This window comes from Harmonia axyridis, chromosome 2, assembly GCF_914767665.1.
Source record: "Harmonia axyridis chromosome 2, icHarAxyr1.1, whole genome shotgun sequence".
Lineage (NCBI taxonomy): Eukaryota > Metazoa > Arthropoda > Insecta > Coleoptera > Coccinellidae > Harmonia > Harmonia axyridis.
In genome coordinates, this window is record NC_059502.1 from 59,709,638 (window position 1) to 59,727,902 (window position 18,265).

The following is an 18,265-nucleotide window of genomic DNA, read 5'->3' on the forward strand; positions in this document are numbered from 1 at the left end:
ATCGTTAGTAACTATTTGTAACACAAAAATTTTCGTTTGTAACCTAACCTATAATGGAAAAATTACACCCCCAAAATGCGAAGTTGGCACCCACTTTTTCGAAAATGATGATTTTTACTTTTGCATTCGTTAGTAACTCGTTAGTAACTATTTGTAACACAAAAATTTTCGTTTGTACCTCAAGAAAACTGGTAGAAAAAAATTGTTATCCACAAGAGTTTCAACTTTACGGACACACACTTTTAGATTTTTCTCGGAAAAAAATATTCAGTTAAGAAGTCCATCGTTAGTAACTATTTATAACATAAAAATTTTCGTTTGTAACCTAACCTATGATGGAAAAATGTCACCCCCAAAATGCGAAGTTAGCACCCACTTTTTCGAAAATGATGAATTTTTTTTTTGCATTCGTTAGTAACTCGTTAGTAACTATTTGTAACACAAAAATTTTCGTTTGTAACCTAACCTATGGTGAAAAAATGACACCCTCAAAATGCGAAGTTAGCACCCACTTTTTCGAAAATGATGAATTTTTTTTTTGCATTCGTTAGTAACTCGTTAGTAACTATTTGTAACACCAAAATTTCCGTTTGTACCTCAAGAAAACTGGTAGAAAAAAATTGTTATCCACAAGAGTTCCAACTTCACGGACACCCACTTTTAGATTTTCCTCGGAAAAAAATATTCAGTTAAGAAGTCCATAGTTAGTAACTATTTATAACACAAAAATTTTCGTTTGTAACCTAACCTATGATGGAAAAATGACACCCCCAAAATGCGAAGTTAGCACTCACTTTTTCGAAAATTATGATTTTTTTTTGCATTCGTTAGTAAATCGTTAGTACATGTTTGTAACACCAAAATTTTCATTTGTAACCTAACCTATGAGAGAATCGCTCCAAGAGAGGTGCACTTTTGAGTTTCCGATATTGTATACTGAATAATGAAATAGATGAATTTCCCTATACGTGATAAATCTGTCACTGTTTTTTGTGAGGTAGATTTCATTAATGCAGTAGTCTCAAATGTATTATAAAATTATTTATTGAAATGAACTTCAACATAGTTAATTCAAAATTTCATTTAAATACTATACAGTAGTAAGTGGATGTTAAGCTCTAATGTTTTTTCTACAATCTTTACTTTTTTGGCCATATCATCGTACAATTCTAGAGCTCCATCATTTCTTCGACAGATGGAAATGTAGTGTCCTAGACTTTGTCTGGTAAGAGACTTCTGGTAAGCAACCAAACCTCTTAATATCAACTGTTGTCCACCGCATTTCAAAGTCACAGGGAGTTTTTCAATATTAATATTTTCAGCTTCACTAGTGTCTATAAACAAATGAGTGCTGAATATAGTTTCCACTATCACCTTATTTGAACACATCTGGCATTTGAACTGTCCTTGCAGCGATCTCAGAAACGTAGACTCAAAGTTTTCATTGCTATAATCCGTGATTTGAATGGTTTTGTAAATCCTTGAAATCCTCTTTTCGTAAGAGCACTTCATGCATTTATGTATTTCTGTAAGACTATTCAATCCCTGTCCAGTTTTCTGAAGAGCAGATATTACATTATCTTGACAGTCTACTCTTAAAATTTTACTATTGATCGCTAGTTTTTGTTGTTTGTAGATTTCATTAAGAAAAACAGCTCTTTCTTTACGAAACTGACTGCCTGCCCCTTTGGTAGCTACTGTACTGAGTAGGTTGAATATTTTCACATCTTCCTTATTCTCATTGATTTTTTGTTGAAAACCAATACTATCACAATAAGCTGATAAAATACATTGCAAAATTGTATCAAATGGACAAGTATTTCCTAGAAGAATGGAGACCCCATCAGATACTTTTGTTGTTGTCGTCTTATTGACAATATTCCCGTTTTTTATAAGTGGAAGCTCCATCCTTCTATGGTCTTCCATTACCGATTTCATTTCTTCTAGTGCCCTTCAATGGTCTTTTCATTTGATAGTTATGTTGGATGAGTTTTACATTACTCATTTCATAAAAAAATTTCAGTTCTTGTTCATTGGTTTTATTTGAGGGATCGACACACCAACCCTTAAATGAACCTTTACACTCCGCACAATAAGCTTCGAATTTAAAAAAAATATTCTCGCTACCAATTTTGTGTTTTTTGAACATCCATATACATTCAGTGTCCAGGTTTTTGGTTATCAGTTCAAAAAATATGTCAGTCCATACAGGTCTGAGAGACAATCGGATCTCATCAAAACATTGTTGCCATAAATTGGCAGGTACTGAAAAATAATTTTCAGATAGGTACTCATCTTCTACGAGAACATTGTCGTGTTCAAGAGATTTCCGATCTTCAGATTCAACAACTTGTTCCTTAATTTCTATGAGATCTCGGCAATTGTATCTATTACATTTGACAACAGTATAGATTGCTCTAGGGGAAATTTTATCGCCACTCAATTTACTCAAACGTTTCTAAATATTTGCTGTCGTTTTACCTAGAGACCTAATGCAAAAAAAAATCATCATTTTCGAAAAAGTGAGTGCTAACTTCGCATTTTGGGGGTGTCATTTTTCCATCATAGGTTAGGTTACAAACGAAAATTTTTGTGTTATAAATAGTTACTAACTATGGACTTCTTAACTGAATATTTTTTTCCGAGAAAAATCTAAAAGTGGGTGTCCGTGAAGTTGGAACTCTTGTGGATAACAATTTTTTTCTACCAGTTTTCTTGAGGTACAAACGGAAATTTTGGTGTTACAAATAGTTACTAACGAGTTACTAACGAATGCAAAAAAAAAATTCATCATTTTCGAAAAAGTGGGTGCTAACTTCGCATTTTGAGGGTGTCATTTTTTCACCATAGGTTAGGTTACAAACGAAAATTTTTGTGTTACAAATAGTTACTAACGAGTTACTAACGAATGCAAAAAAAAAATTCATCATTTTCGAAAAAGTGGGTGCTAACTTCGCATTTTGGGGGTGACATTTTTCCATCATAGGTTAGGTTACAAACGAAAATTTTTATGTTATAAATAGTTACTAACGATGGACTTCTTAACTGAATATTTTTTTCGGAGAAAAATCTAAAAGTGTGTGTCCGTGAAGTTGAAACTCTTGTGGATAACAATTTTTTTCTACCAGTCTTCTTGAGGTACAAACGAAAATTTTTGTGTTACAAATAGTTACTAACGAGTTACTAACGAATGCAAAAGTAAAAATCATCATTTTCGAAAAAGTGGGTGCCAACTTCGCATTTTGGGGGTGTAATTTTTCCATTATAGGTTAGGTTACAAACGAAAATTTTTGTGTTACAAATAGTTACTAACGATGGACTTCCTAACTGAATATTTTTTTCCGAGAAAAATCAAAGAGTGGGTGCCCGTGAAGTTGGCACCCTTGCGGAATGTGATGTTTTCTACCAGTATCGTTGAGGTACAAACGAAAATTTTTGTGTTACAAATAGTTACTAACGAGTTACTAACGAACGCAAAAAAAAAATTCTTCATTTTCGAAAAAGTGGGTGCTAACTTCACGGACACCAAAAGAATGCTCTTCAACCTTTTCTCGGTCAATGTTTCACGTAATGTTGCGAGGCTCACTGTCGAAAATATGATTAGGCGTACATGGTTTTCGAAGATATACAATTGGTGGCATTACTTGGTCAAGATTCGTGTTAAGAATTGGCAGGATCATTGGGAGTGACGCAACAAGCCATTTCAAAACGTCTGGAAGTCATGGGTAAAAGTAAAACCAATGTGAAAATGAATTGCAAAGTAATGATGAAATAATTATGGATTCAATATTTTTGAAAATTCATTGTTAAAAGTTAAATTTTCACTTTCAGGTATCCAAGTTCTCAGAAACTTCACTTTTACGTTGAAAATTTGTGCAGTAAAACTGTCTACGCGAAAATTTGAAGTACACGTCTCAGTTAAGTTTTCAGTGGTGTTTCCGAATATTGAAACAGACTTTTAAAATTCCGATGTACAAGGTGTTGTTTCGAGGATTCAAACGATTCATAATTTTTTGTCAACCCGGACCTGGATTTTCAAGGCAGTTATTGCATGATACGTTTGAGCTCTCAATTAGGAACATATTTGCCAAATATAAAGAAAATGTACCGGGTGGTTTGTTTGATATGGCCTCAGAAAGAAACGGGCAAAATTCATAAAACACCCTGTATATCGGCTATGAAGACGGTAAGACCCAACGAATGGGGTTTCTCCAGAACTGCCTCGGTGCCACCTATGCACCTGTGAAGTATTTCCGTTTCCCAATGAAACACCCTGTATATGTATATATATAAATATTTTCAACTCATTATTGAATTAAAGTTAGACTTTTGACAAAAACTCTATGTCCACAATAGTTCATTTATTCGACAAAATTACTCTTTCAAAGCAAAAGTTATCCATTAATAGTAAATCATGGTCAAAGCACAATTAAGTTTATATTCATATATCAGTAATTCACAATACTCCCATATCTTTCAATTTCCATCCATTTGAAGATATGGGAGGATAAACAACATCTAAGTTGCAATAAGGAAACGCTGCATCCTTGCAGAAATCTTCGATGTAGTTCTGTCCTCGTTTCCCGAATCCGGGTGTAAATTATAATTCACCATCCGGAATAGGAAATTACACTCGTAAATATTATATCGTCTTGCAACAATCTATACAGTCCTAGTTGCAATATACATTTTCGGTATCTCTCCCATAAACCAATAAATTCTTTCCTTCAGACCCCCAACTGTGTCGCATATGGGGCATTAAATTCAATATATCCATTAACATATAACATTTTGCCCGATGGTGCTCTTAGTTTTGGCTACCGCCCAATGCTGCTGCTTGCTGCACCTAGTTGCTGGTTTCACATCGTAAATTGTTTTATGATACCAAGTGATATTTATGTAGTGAATATATCCAGTTTTCTCGAAGTTAAACATTGCTCATTTCCAGTAGGTTTAGCATTGCTGAAGTCAACTCCGTGAATATTTTTCATCTATGCAACTCCATTCTTTATTCTAAATAAATTTTATGTGCGAGATCGCAAGGCAGCTAGACTTTACGTATTTTCTGATGTGCCGTATTGAGAATTAATTGTATACGTAGGCGTACAACTTTGTTACCGCCATTTTTTTTTCCGAAATTCGAGGCTTCATTGTGAAAAACTGGTTTTAAATTTATGATTCAAAGTATTTTCCATCGTTTGCCACTAATTTCTCCCATCTTTCGGGCAGTGTAAAAACCGCCTAATTTCACGTTTTGGACCTGTGAATTGGCCTCCAAGATCTTGTGATTTAACACCGCTAGACTATTTTCTGTGGGGCTATGTAAAGACATTGGTCTATGCGGATAAGCCACAAACCCTCGACCATTTGGAAGACAACATTCGCCGTGTTATTGCCGATATACGGCCACAAATGTTGGAAAAAGTCATCGAAAATTGGACGTCCAGATTGGACTACATCGGAGCCAGCCGTGGCGGTCATATGTCAGAAATCATATTTAAAATGCAATGCCACAAGATTATCTTGCGGATAAATAAAATTCATGTCAATCGAATAATCCATCGTTGTTTTAATGCAATTTAAAGTTCTATAGCTCTTAACAAACACCCTTTATATTGTTAACACCCTGTGCGGTTTGTGATTACAGTTTATGATAAACGATATAAGCGCTATCTGAAACTCTAGTGATCTCTCAACTCAACAGTAGGCATAAATCTCGTGTTTTGTCCCAATGTTTTACAGGTATAAGTAGACATACCAGGGTTTCTAGGCCTTAATTGAATATCTACTTCTAACTCAACATCAATTGGCAAAGTCCAAGTCCGACAACTCTTGAAAAATGACATATAGTTCGGGGATTGGTCGATATTGAGGAATCTCTATTTCGCGCTGGTTGTCAGTAAGTTGGAGTATGCTCACTTGGTGTGGTTCCCTATTTATGACTGTCATCTGTCGCGATTGGAGAGTATTCATAGGAGATTTTTTAAATACGTGGTTTTCAAGAGAACAGGGCGGTATCCTGAGCGTGGTGCTGACCTTTCTGATGTTATGGAGAAGTTGAGGATATCCTCGTTACTTGATAGACATGAAGAACAATGTGCCAGGTTTGCCCGTGGATTGTTAGCCAACAGGATAGACTCACCATATCTTCTGTCCAAGATGTCTTTCAATGTGCCGAGACTAGCAGCGAGGTCGACACCAGTTTTCTATTTAACTACCGCGTTGAAAAAACTGGTCATCTTTCGAAGCGATCCACGAATCGATCCAATTTTAAACTTCTTGCTGGTTAGCCAGGCCGTGAGCCATTCATCGGAACAAGTGATAGTCCGAGAGAGCAATGTCTGGAGAATACGGCGGCTGGAGTAAGACTTCCAATTTCAACGTTTTCAAATATGTCTTGAACACTTTCGCAACATGGGATCGAGCAATGTCTTAAATCGGTCGCCATCTTGAACAGTAATGCTAACTTAAAGTTATATACCTCGAAAAAAAAACACCCGTTTGTTTTGAAAGTAATAAGAAAACAAAATTTCGAACGGCCATATTCACAGAACTCCTTGTCGAATTTAGACCATTAAGAACTCAACAGCAGAATTCGAGATCCGAACCTAGCTTGAGAATTTCAAGTTTTATTTAAAAGTTATCGTGTATACAACAGACATCAGCCGGACGAACAGAATCGAATTTGACGATTGATTTGTCATAAATGACATAAATCTTACCGTTTGAGACCATTCTCGGCTCAAAATTCGAAAATCACAGACTGTTCGAAAAGAAATCGCACAAAAAAATTCAACACGAATCTGTATTGAATACTTGAAGTCTTAAATCCTATCGTGATTGGCTGACACAATAAATCAGAAATAAATCTGACACTGACAATCTTGCGTGTAAGAAACAAGTGGATCGATTTGGACTCGCAGTAAGAAATTCATAGAAGATGTTGAATGCTGGCATGTTTGTGTTCCGAACTCAAATAGTGTCCTGGGGTACAGCGTGGAAAAATTTATTACCTCCCCCAATTAATTTATGAAGTTTCCAGGAAGTTATCGTAGAAAATTTGTTTAACTGGGACGATGGAGATGGCTGGAGTTCGGTAATTTTTGATGTATTGATTTATCGTTGAGTTATGTCATTCTCAGGATTATTTCGTGAGAGTTTTTATTGAAAATGAGGCATAGAATGAAGGACTGCAGGTTTCACAAGATGATTTAATATTCCTTTTCCACAAGAGATCATTATATTACTTCCCAATAGATGGCTCTGGTTATCTGTATCTAGCGTTGTATCAGTCCGATCGGGTTCCATTAGATGGCGTAAGAAAGATGAAATTTCCTACTACAAAAACTTCTCTGAGAGTTTTGTGATTAGTTACCTCAGTTTAGTTTGAGCGCGGGTCAAAGATGTACAATAGCAAAGAGAAAAAACACTATATTTTACAGTTTTTCTTCGTTGAAGGCGAAAATGCAAGCCAGGCTGCTGAAAATGTAAATAGTGTTTATGATTCCGGTCACACACAATTTTGGTTTCGGTAATTTCGATGTCAAAGATACACCATGGACTGAAAGGTCAATTGTTGAAAATGTCGATCAAATCATGGACATTATCGAGTCCGACCGTCATGTAAGCATTGTTGCGATTGCCCAAGAGCTAAAAATAGCGCAAAAAAACCGTTAAGAACCATTTGCATAAAACTGAAAAAGCTCGAGAAATGACTTCCATACAAATTAACGTAAAAAAACCTCATAGACAGAATTTCCATCTGTGGATCACTGCTCAATCGCAACAAAACCAATTTATGAATCGATTGTTGACTGGTGAGTGATAAGTGGATTACTTACGACAACGTCAAGCGAAAACGGTCGTGGTCGAAACACGATGAGCCGGCGAAAACGGTGGCCAAGCTAGGATTGACGACCAGGAAGGTTTTGCTGTGTGTTTGGTGGAAGGTGGCTGGGAATTATTTACTATGCGCTGCTCCTCTACGGCACAACTGTTAACTCGGAACTGTACTGTCAACAATTGGACTGTCAGAAGGAAGTAATCGCCCAGAATCGGTCAGCTTTCTGTCAATAGTAGAGGAATCGATATAGTCATCGATAGTGACTCGCCAGAAACCTCTGGAGCTTGATTGAGAGGTCTTATGCATTCACCTTCTGAGAGAGGCTTAATGATATTACCCTGTATGTTACCTTCGAAATGGCAATACGTTATTGAATAATAATTGACCTTGAATCATTATAATTCATAATTGTATACCTATATGGTGATTAAAGCTTTGTTTTTCATGCGTTGAAAAGAATTAAGTGAAAAGTAAAGGAAAGTTGCATAGAATTTTGATGCAACAGACCTTGGCATTAACCAGCAGCGCGTATTTTTGTGCAACAGCGTTGTTTTTCACTTTGCAATTGTGACAAAAAAAGAAATTAAAAGTTGCAAAGTGGTGCAGGAGTCATTTATAAGATTTTTTCCTTGTGTGATCCTTACTGGAAATACACGTATAAACCAAAGTTGTGTTTGCTCTCTAACTCTAATTGAATTTAACGGCTGCACATACCACCAGAATAAAAAATGTCAATACCGGTAATAACAATCAAGCCGATTGTCCCATTATGTGGAAAATGTGAAATATTCACATCAAAGTTAATTTCATGAATCGATCCAATTGTGGTTATTGCTCACACGAATCTCAGTAATGCTTCTGTTCATGCCGATTTCTAAAGACTTCCACTTCCACTTACGTGTGTTCCAGATTGTGCTGTATTAAGGGCAACGCCATTAGTCAATAACTCGGTGGAAATTACTCTCTAGGTGAATTTTCCAGATATTTATAGAAATATTCATTATGCTATTACTGCGACATTCATGAGATGTTTGTATGAAAATTGCTCTGTTGAAATGGCGTTAAACCGGGAAAGAATTCCACAACCGATCTTTTTCTCATGACGATGTATTTAACGTAATTACCTCTAACAATTTTCGACACGATAATAAGTATTACGTCGGTCTTTACCTATTTTATTGGATTTTTCGAACAAAGGTCTTCTTTGAATCTTCGTGTCTTAACATGTTAACATAATTGTGGTCGTGAGATGAACAATTCACACGAATATATACCGAACTGCATGATATCTTCTACGGAGAAATTATCAGCTTTTGGAAATGAATGAATGAAGTGATAATTTGAAATATCAGCAAAAGAAACAGAAAATTCCACTTTATGGTTCTAGTATATATAGAGCGCTATAGTGCCAGAAATCAAAGCGTGAATTCTGTTTGCTTATACTCTTTATACATAGAACATTATAACTCAAATTCCGACATTTCATTCGATTGTCTTTTGTTTCTGGATGTTACTGTTTCTTTCAAATAATTCCAAAGATTTCTCAGTCTCAATAAAAAAATGGATAGCAGTTGAACGAATATTTCGTCTTAAATTTCGGATTTAATACATTCCATAATGGGTATAAATGTTCAGGGAAAGTTCCAACATTTCTGGGGCTTATTACTCGAAATTATGAACAAAAAGTATAATACAATATGTGCTGCGATGAAGACAGGTAAAAAAGGAAATAATGAATATTTATGATGGGTCCGTAAGGAATGAAAATATACATAAAAGGGTAACGGAAATCATCAATCAACTACATAGAGCCCGAAGGACGTGAATTTGTTCTGATTAATAAAAATATCTTCGCAAAAAGTAAAATTTATGAATACTTTTAAGGTAGCGGAAAAAATAGAATGTTCACTAAACCGTCCCCTCGTATTTTCACTGTTTTATTGTTTCAATTGAAAACGGACATTTTAGATCGATTCTTGATGATTTTCAATGATAGCACACTACTCGACAAACTAGTATTTATGCAGATATGTTAAACAGGGTAAGAAGTGAATAGGGATTATGGCAGAATCTATAAAGAAAATTAAAATGGTGAATTCAAAGCACATTTACCCTTGGCAATGTCAAAAATGTAAACATTCATAACGTCATTCTCAAAAATAATTCAAACAATTTAATATATAAACATATATTTTCTTAATTTGAAGAAGGATCTTGGAAATCTGCATAAGAACTTGTTCGCCATCGTTGAAAACTATTAAAAATAATTCCTTACCCAACCTTACTCATTATCTAGTAGGTACAAATATAAAAATTCTTCTAGGTGTACAACTTTGCTTCCACCGTTTTGCAATAGATAGATATAGCGGTAAGTGGTAGTTAAAATAAGAAGATCCTCGAGAAGATCGTAGATGTCATACAATAAGCTTAGGTATTTGTGAAAATAACGCCATTGAAATATTAGTCGATTTATGTCTGCATCATGAAGTTATTCTCGATTAGTGAAGCTAATGTTCAAGTGTATGTCAAAACACAGTTACATCCAGAAAAACTGACTGTTTGGTGCGCTTTATGGGCTGGTGGAATCATTGGTCCGTAGTTCTTCAAAAACGATGATGGCCAGAACGTTACAGTCGATGGTGATCGGTATAGAGCCATGATTACTAACTTTTTCATTCCTGAATTGAACAACCTTGATGTCCAGGAGCTGTAGTTCCAACAAGACGACGCAACATGTCACACAGCTCGTGCCACAATCGATTTATTGAAAGACACGTTTGGTGACCGCCTAATTTCATGTTTTGGACCTGTAAATTGGCCTCCAGATTGGCTTGTGATTCAACACCGCTAGACTACTTTCTGTGGGGCTATGTAAAGTCATTGGTCTATGCGGATAAGCCACAAACCATTGACCATTTGGAAGACAACATTCGCCGTGTTATTGCCGATATACGGCCACAAATGTTGGAAAAAGTCATCCAAAATTGGACGTCCAGATTGGACTACATCCGAGCCAGCCGTGGCAGTCATATACCAGAAATCTTATTCAAAATATAATGCCACAAGATTATCTTGCGGATAAATAAAATTCATGTCAATCGAATAATCCATCGTTGTTTTATTGCAATTTAAAGTTCTATAGCTCTAAAAAAAACTGCCTTTATAATCGAATTGTGATGTGGATACGCAAAACCTAATTTTGTAGCATACATACCCAATTGTATTCTAAATTGTTGTTGAATAAATTGTTAGATCAATAGGATCAAAAGTTTTAATCAGCCTTGTAGTTAGTAGAGTTGTCTTGACCTTCCCACAATTTTCAAACAAATTGCGTGAGAATACATGCAGATGGGGTTGAAATAAATTAGCTCCGAAGGATTCGTGATCCTGCAATTCAATCGCAATTCCTGATTATTGTAATCGAGTAAACTTCACACGAGTATTTCACAATTCATCCGAGGGTTCCACTTTGAGCAGAACATTAGAAGAAATTTCCAAAAAAAGGATTTCATTTTCATGATGATTTTGATCTATTTATGTACAGTGCATCCCATTTTGGGTGAGACTGCCAGGTTTCTCGCTTGTTATTCAAGATAGAGCCTTGCGGTTTTCACGTTCCTGTCCTACTTTTTCGTGAAACTCAAGTTGGTCTAATCAGATTTTGCATAACTGTTTCCGTTCAAGAGATACAGGGTGATTTTGGAAATTGATACTTTTCGGACCCCTCCTTTTTCTCCGAAGTTATTAGAAATAATGCTGAGGTAAAAACTACGTCTGAATCAGAATTCTGCGTAGAATCCAGTGGCGTATTCAATTTTTTTTTTTCGGGGCATGGTTTTGAAGATTCAACACAAACCTATATTTTTTTTAATGGAACACCCTATATATCATTACTTCGTTGAATTCGTTATTTTTTTCCCTTCAAAATGATATATGATACTATATAGGTAGAATGGTCAGAAATGTTAAAAAAACACTAAAACATCAAATAATGATGATTTTTTGTTAATGAGCAATGGATTTCCCATATGAAAAAAAGGTTCAATTAGATAATTTTAATTTGTGATTTTTATAAATAGTAGAGTAAGCAAACAAATATAATACACTCATCACTAACATGAAAAACAAAACGTAGGTACCTACCTTATAGCAACAAATAAATAATACAAAAATTCATAAACATTGCATGATATCTTACAACTTAAACTGTTCAAATTACTGTCCATTTTCCTCTAATACATAATTGACAAAACTTTTCAATACGCCTGGGTGCATTTAATATTATAAAAGGGCGGTTTTGTAAATCCTGGAAAACTGCCTCTCTTGATGCACGAAGTTCTTCGAGATTGTTATGTCTTTTACTGTAGTATATTATATGTATTAGGGAAAATGGACAGCAATTTGAACAGTTTAATCTGTAAGATATTATGCAATGTTTATGAATTTTTTTATTATTCATTTGTTGCTATTAGGTAGGTACCTACGTTTTGTTTTTCATATTAGTGATGAGTGTATTATATTTGTTTGCTTACTCTACTATAAATAAAGATCACAAATGAAAATTATCCAATTAATCCTTTTTTTCATATGGAAAATCCATTGCTCATTAACAAAAAATCATCATTATTTGATGTTTTAGTGTTTTTCTAACATTTCTGACCATCCTACCTATATAGTATCATATATCATTTTGAAGGGGAAAAAATAACGAATTCAACGCAGTAATGATTTATAGGGTGTTCCATTGAAAAAAATATAAGTTTGTGTTGAATCTTCAAAACCATACCCCGAAAAAAAAAATTGAATACGCCACTGGATTCTACGCAAAATTCTCATTCAGACGTAGTTTTTACCTCAGCATTATTTCTAATAACTTCGGAGAAAAAGGAGGGGTCCGAAAAGTATCAATTTCCAAAATCACCCTGTATCTCTTGAACGGAAACAGGTATGCAAAATCTGATTAGACCAACTTGAGTTTCACGAAAAAGTAGGACTGGAACGTGAAAACCGCAAGGCTCTATCTTAAATAACAAGCGAGAAACCTGGCTGTCTCACCCAAAATGGGATGCACTGTACTTATATGTATCTTTTAATGTGATGAATATTGAAAAAAAAAAACAACTGATTTGTAGGTACTCGAATTGATCAGATTCAACTTTTTGTAGGTTTTAACATACTTAGGGTTATTGTGAAGAGCTAATTTGAATTGAAAATATTCAATGGAATCCTACCTTTCGATCGTCTGTCTGCTTGACTACTTCGGAATCCATCCCATTCGTATATCAAATATCCCATATGGCATTTATCGATTCTTAAAGGTGGCAAATATATCCAATTCTGATATTCGAGTATTTGGTATATCGATATTTTACGACACCCGGAGACTTATTGAGGCAGCATGTGTACTCCAGATCTCCTGGTCGTCTTCCTTTCACATACACATTTCATGCGAATGTTAGAGGATGAATAGTGCCCATAAAACGCCCTACTCGAAAACTCCAAACCCGAGAAAATTCTATCGAACTTAATAGGATCCGAAGTTTTAAAACGGTAAGTAACCATAATGGGAAACTTACGCCTAGCACTTGTATAATAAAACCGAAAACAACACCAGACATTTCCAGCCATATTACTGCTGTATGAAACATTTAGGGGATACCTAAAGTTGAAGTAGATCCACCTCGTCTAATTCAATTCTCTGAAGGCATTTCCGAGACGGCACTAGAACATTTCATGCCGGTGTATGCCCTCAAATCGCTCAATAGAATTAGTTCTCTTTTATTCAGGACCTACGTGGAAAATACCCTATGCTATGAAATATACTGTTGCTTTATGTGTGTTCATTACTCTTTTATTCTTCTTCTTCTCCTGCTCCTCTAGATATTACAATTCTTCTTTTATTTTTAACTGAAAATTACACAATATTCCGTTTTTTTTCCCGATGGATTTGAATACATCACTCCAAATTTCAGGAGCTTCCCATTGTTCCTTTGGTTAATCTCGCTAATGGTCTGTATTTTTTATACGTTCATTAAATTCTTCTCCAATCATTAATAGTCTTATCGAGACTATATACGTTCCTTGTTCTTCGTTTTATTTTTTTGATGAATGGAGCATTTCTGTAGTTTGTAGGAACAATTACTACTGGTATCGTTTATGATCTTATTTCAGTCTTGTACTATTGTAACTGATGGACTATGGACCAGAAAAATTTCTATAATTTTTTCAATGGTCATTGCAAATTATTGCTCTTTCTTATCATTATATAAATGTTTCTTCTGTAGAGTTCTCTTTTCATATTTGTTTTTCATATATTGTTATTCAGGAAACCATATAACCAACAGGCTTTCAAGTGGAAAAATATGGTTTTTCCATAATGCTTTGCTCGGTACTTTGTTTGACGATTATTTCATCACAATGCCTTTAAGCTTATCTCAAGAGCTTTTCATACGATTCATATGTATGTAACATACTGAGAAAACTATGAATCCAACAAAATGTATCGTAGTATGAAAAAAGCATTTTCCAAGACCCAAAACTCAAGTTACTTACTGAGTCAATTCCATCGATTTCGATAATAAAATTTTGAATGAGCTTTATAATCTTTCAATTAATATAAGTTTTCATCGAAATTTCGCTTGAATATTCGTTTCGCTATTTTTCTCTGTTATATTCCCAATATAACATAATTCCATCGGACAGATATTTCTTCAAAAATTGAGAAAGCAGAAGTCAATACTGGTATGACTCCTGAATCATCTAATGTATTTTGTCAATAACGAACCCAACACGGAACCTACCATGAATATTCCAAATCATAAATGTAAAAAAATGATATACGATGAATACCCAGTGGCGGGATTTGAACCCGAAGTCTTTCGTTCCGAAATACGAATAAGAATTTCAGAAATTTATAACTCTACTATTAATAGTTGAGTTATGAATATTTGAAATACTAACCTTAAGATTAATGTTCTTTATTTCATGATTAGGTCTTCGTTTTCGAAGAATAAATGTTTCAAAAATTTTTTTCGACAATTCTAAATTCAAGAAAGAAAGAATCTCTCGAAATACCCCAATCTGATTACATAAGCGAATTAAAAGCATCCATTTTCTATTGTTTCACTCTATCTAGGATACTAAGAGAAATTTGGCCTTTTCAATCTATTTTTACAACCTCACTTTATATTTAGGAACCTTGATGCGCCTTGATTTATCACCTATTTGAATGCTTCTCAGTTCAGCGACACGAAAACTATTTTGAACTTTTTCCAAGGATAAAGAAAGTAAACAAAAATAATGACTCCTGAAATAAATCGAAAATTTCTGAGACACTTTTGAGGCCTGTGATGAAATCGTTAAGCGATGGTCAGATCAACTGATTCAAATATGTATCTACATTTTTTACTTTACGAAATGAAGAGATGTTAGGTATCGAGAGAGGTTGAAAATAAACAAATGGAACGCCATATAAATTGAATCTCATTTTTTGCATCATATATATACGAAGTGCAGGTAGATCCTGTGATACTGTGACTAATTCATAATATAAATTTGATTCTTTTTTGTTGCAGATACATCTTCATGAAAGGTAGGAAGGATTATAATCGAATTAACTTCTACAGGTAGGCCGAGACAAATTGTTAATGTTTTCATTCTTGATTGATGTAACGAATGAGCCGGCGAATGAATTCATGTTTTATGTTTGAGTAATACGAAGGCATAGTTTTAGAACAACTAACACTTGCATATCTACTCATCTCAAGTTTGTAGTTCATTTTCTCGTGAACCTTTTGGCCCATTTTGGTAATTTGGTTTTTGAATTCAATGTTCCTCTGGGAACATAATAGTTCAAATTGAGTTACTTTTATTCTGTTATATACTGGGGTGAACAAAAAAAATGGAAAGAAAGCATTTATTCCGAATATACCCTGTACTTCACGAGATATTTGAGTTTTTGTGATTTTTAAAAGAACTCCTTCATTTTTTCTACTAGCTTCAATAATGAGTAAATCTGTCACTTTGAAATAATTGCTTATTTTAATTTCTATGATCATAGAATACTGATTTGAAACGCACTCTAGAAACAGATTGAATGAAATGGACCCTACGTATAACATAAATTCATAAAATGTCGAATAACTCTTGAATTATTGAATTTAGAAGCATAATCATGTTTGGACACTACCCTTATTTTTTACCGTAGAATCCAACGAAATCACAAAAAAATAGGGTTCTAATTTGAAAATCGAAAGTTATGATCAAATTTTGTTCACAATTTTTGGCACAATATATGAAACACCCTGTGATGATATTTCTCAAGTTCAAGATATGCACGATATTCCTACATCATTCTAGTTCGAGAAAATGAATTGAGTATTCGCATAGGATCGAGGGGGTAATCACTCCGTGAAAAAGATACACCGATTTCGGAAATCATGAAGATTTCGGGGGATTTCGGAGGATTTCGAGGGATTTCGGAGGGATTTCGGATGATTTCGGGGATTTCGGAGAATTTCGGGGATTTTGGAGGATTTCGGGCGATTTTGGATGATTTCTTTATTAAAAATACGTGAATAATCGTTTAATGTATGTGTTTTGATAAATGAACTTAATTTCACGGCATTCAGACAATTTTTCAATTCAGAAAAATTACATCCTCGAGCGGGACTCGAACCCAGAACCTCCCAACTCAAACTCGAACTAGTTATTCGGAGGTTGTGGTTCGAGTCCCGCTGGAGGAGGAACTTTTTTCCAAATTTAAAAATTGTTTGAATGCCGTAAAATTAATTTTATTTATAAAAAAATTTTGCATCTTTGGAAATGTTGAACAGATAATACAAAATTTTAGATTTTCAACTCCTAACAAAAACATTATTATAGCAAATGCTCTATTTGTCAAATTGGTAATTTTGATAATTCGTAAATTTCATAGCAATATTTGAATCACCACCGAGATCCCAACAAATAACTGATAACTATTTCAAATTTCAGTTCTCAGTATGTTTTCAGCATAGAAAATGACCACAAAATATTTCCGAGGAATTCATAATTCGTCTTTGAGCATGTTTTTTTCCTGTTTTTTATTGTTGTGAATGAATTATTTCATATATTAGCATATACTTACCATCTTATAGACGTTCACTGTGTTTTGAGAAGATTTTATATTCATTCGCGATTTTCACGAGATACCTCTATCCTGAATAAATCAAATTTTTCGAACTTTTTCCAATTTCAAAAGTTCATAAAAAAAGAATGTTAGATGTGACAACTTTGAATGATACCGCATATTAAAACAAAAATTTATGCTCTTTTTGAAAATCTAAACAATTCATTTCGATTCATTTCAAATTCGAAATACAAAGTAATATTTTTAACCTGAACACTTTAAATGGGATATTGAAGTAATTAATATCTCTGACTCAATCTCGGTATGTGTCAATAACATCCCAAATTTCTATAAATTCCACCGACAAGTTTGGTTATTATTTTGATTTCATTATTTCCATGAATATGAAAATCCCCATGTGCTTTCCAAGGAAAGACAGAAATTGATTTTTTTCCGTCGATCCGTACTCAACTAGCCCTACTCTACCTCTTATATTTATTCAATTCTTTTTTTTTTTTTTAATAAGAGTATGTACAATTATTTCCGGGACACCCTGTATATTCAGCTCGACCCCGATCTCCTTTGTACCGTCAAATTCAATGACCGCTTAGTTTCGAAATCCGAAACAATTTCTTCATCAGCATCTCTATCAGAGCTCATTGAAATCATAAATTCCAAATTTGCCTTTTTCCTCGTCTACACACTCTTCCAAATACTTCCACTTGATTAACTCAAGAAAAGAAAATCGTGCTAAAACTGTTACCTAACCTCTGAATATGTAACATAACAAACGTCAGTGCCTAACCTAATGATGATGATTTCGCCACTGCGCACACTCCATTGATTGCGAGAAATGTGATTTCGACGGCGCGGCGATTGCGAGATTTCGACAGCGATTGCGGGATTTCGGTAGCGATTTCGGGATTTCGACAGCGATTTCGTGATTTCGGTAGCGATTTCGGGATTTCGGAGGTGATTTCGGGATTTCGGAGATGATTTCGTGATTTCGGTGGCGATTTCGGGATTTCGGATGATGATTTCGGGATTTCGTGTTTCAGAATTACATCGATTTCGGAAGTGGTTACCCCCTCGCATAGGATATTCACAGTAAATATAATTCACGTAATAGTGACTATGGAAATTCTCTCTTTTTTTCGGTTTTTCCTTAATATTTTGAAACTATAAGGACTAACGCAATAATTTTAGGAAAAAGTAATTGAGAATGGGAATCTTGAGAATATCTGAGACATGAAATGAAAAAAAAAAGGGTTTTTTAAAATTTTTTTTTCAATTCTTGTATAACCGGAAGTGCT

The 18,265-nt window shown here is 34.5% G+C and overlaps 1 protein-coding gene across 3 annotated transcripts in view; it reads left to right on the forward strand.

Annotated features, from left to right (window-relative positions):
* Positions 1-18,265, forward strand: part of LOC123672461 (irregular chiasm C-roughest protein-like) — a 140,112-nt gene that overhangs the window by 13,881 nt on the left and 107,966 nt on the right. For 2 of the 3 annotated variants that reach the window (XM_045606556.1, XM_045606558.1), the window contains exon 2: positions 15,418-15,434. The exons of the other annotated variant lie outside the window; for it this stretch is intronic. The gene's annotated coding sequence lies outside the window, so the exon portion shown is untranslated. The remainder of the gene's footprint in view (positions 1-15,417; positions 15,435-18,265) is intronic. 3 annotated transcript variants of the gene reach the window in all.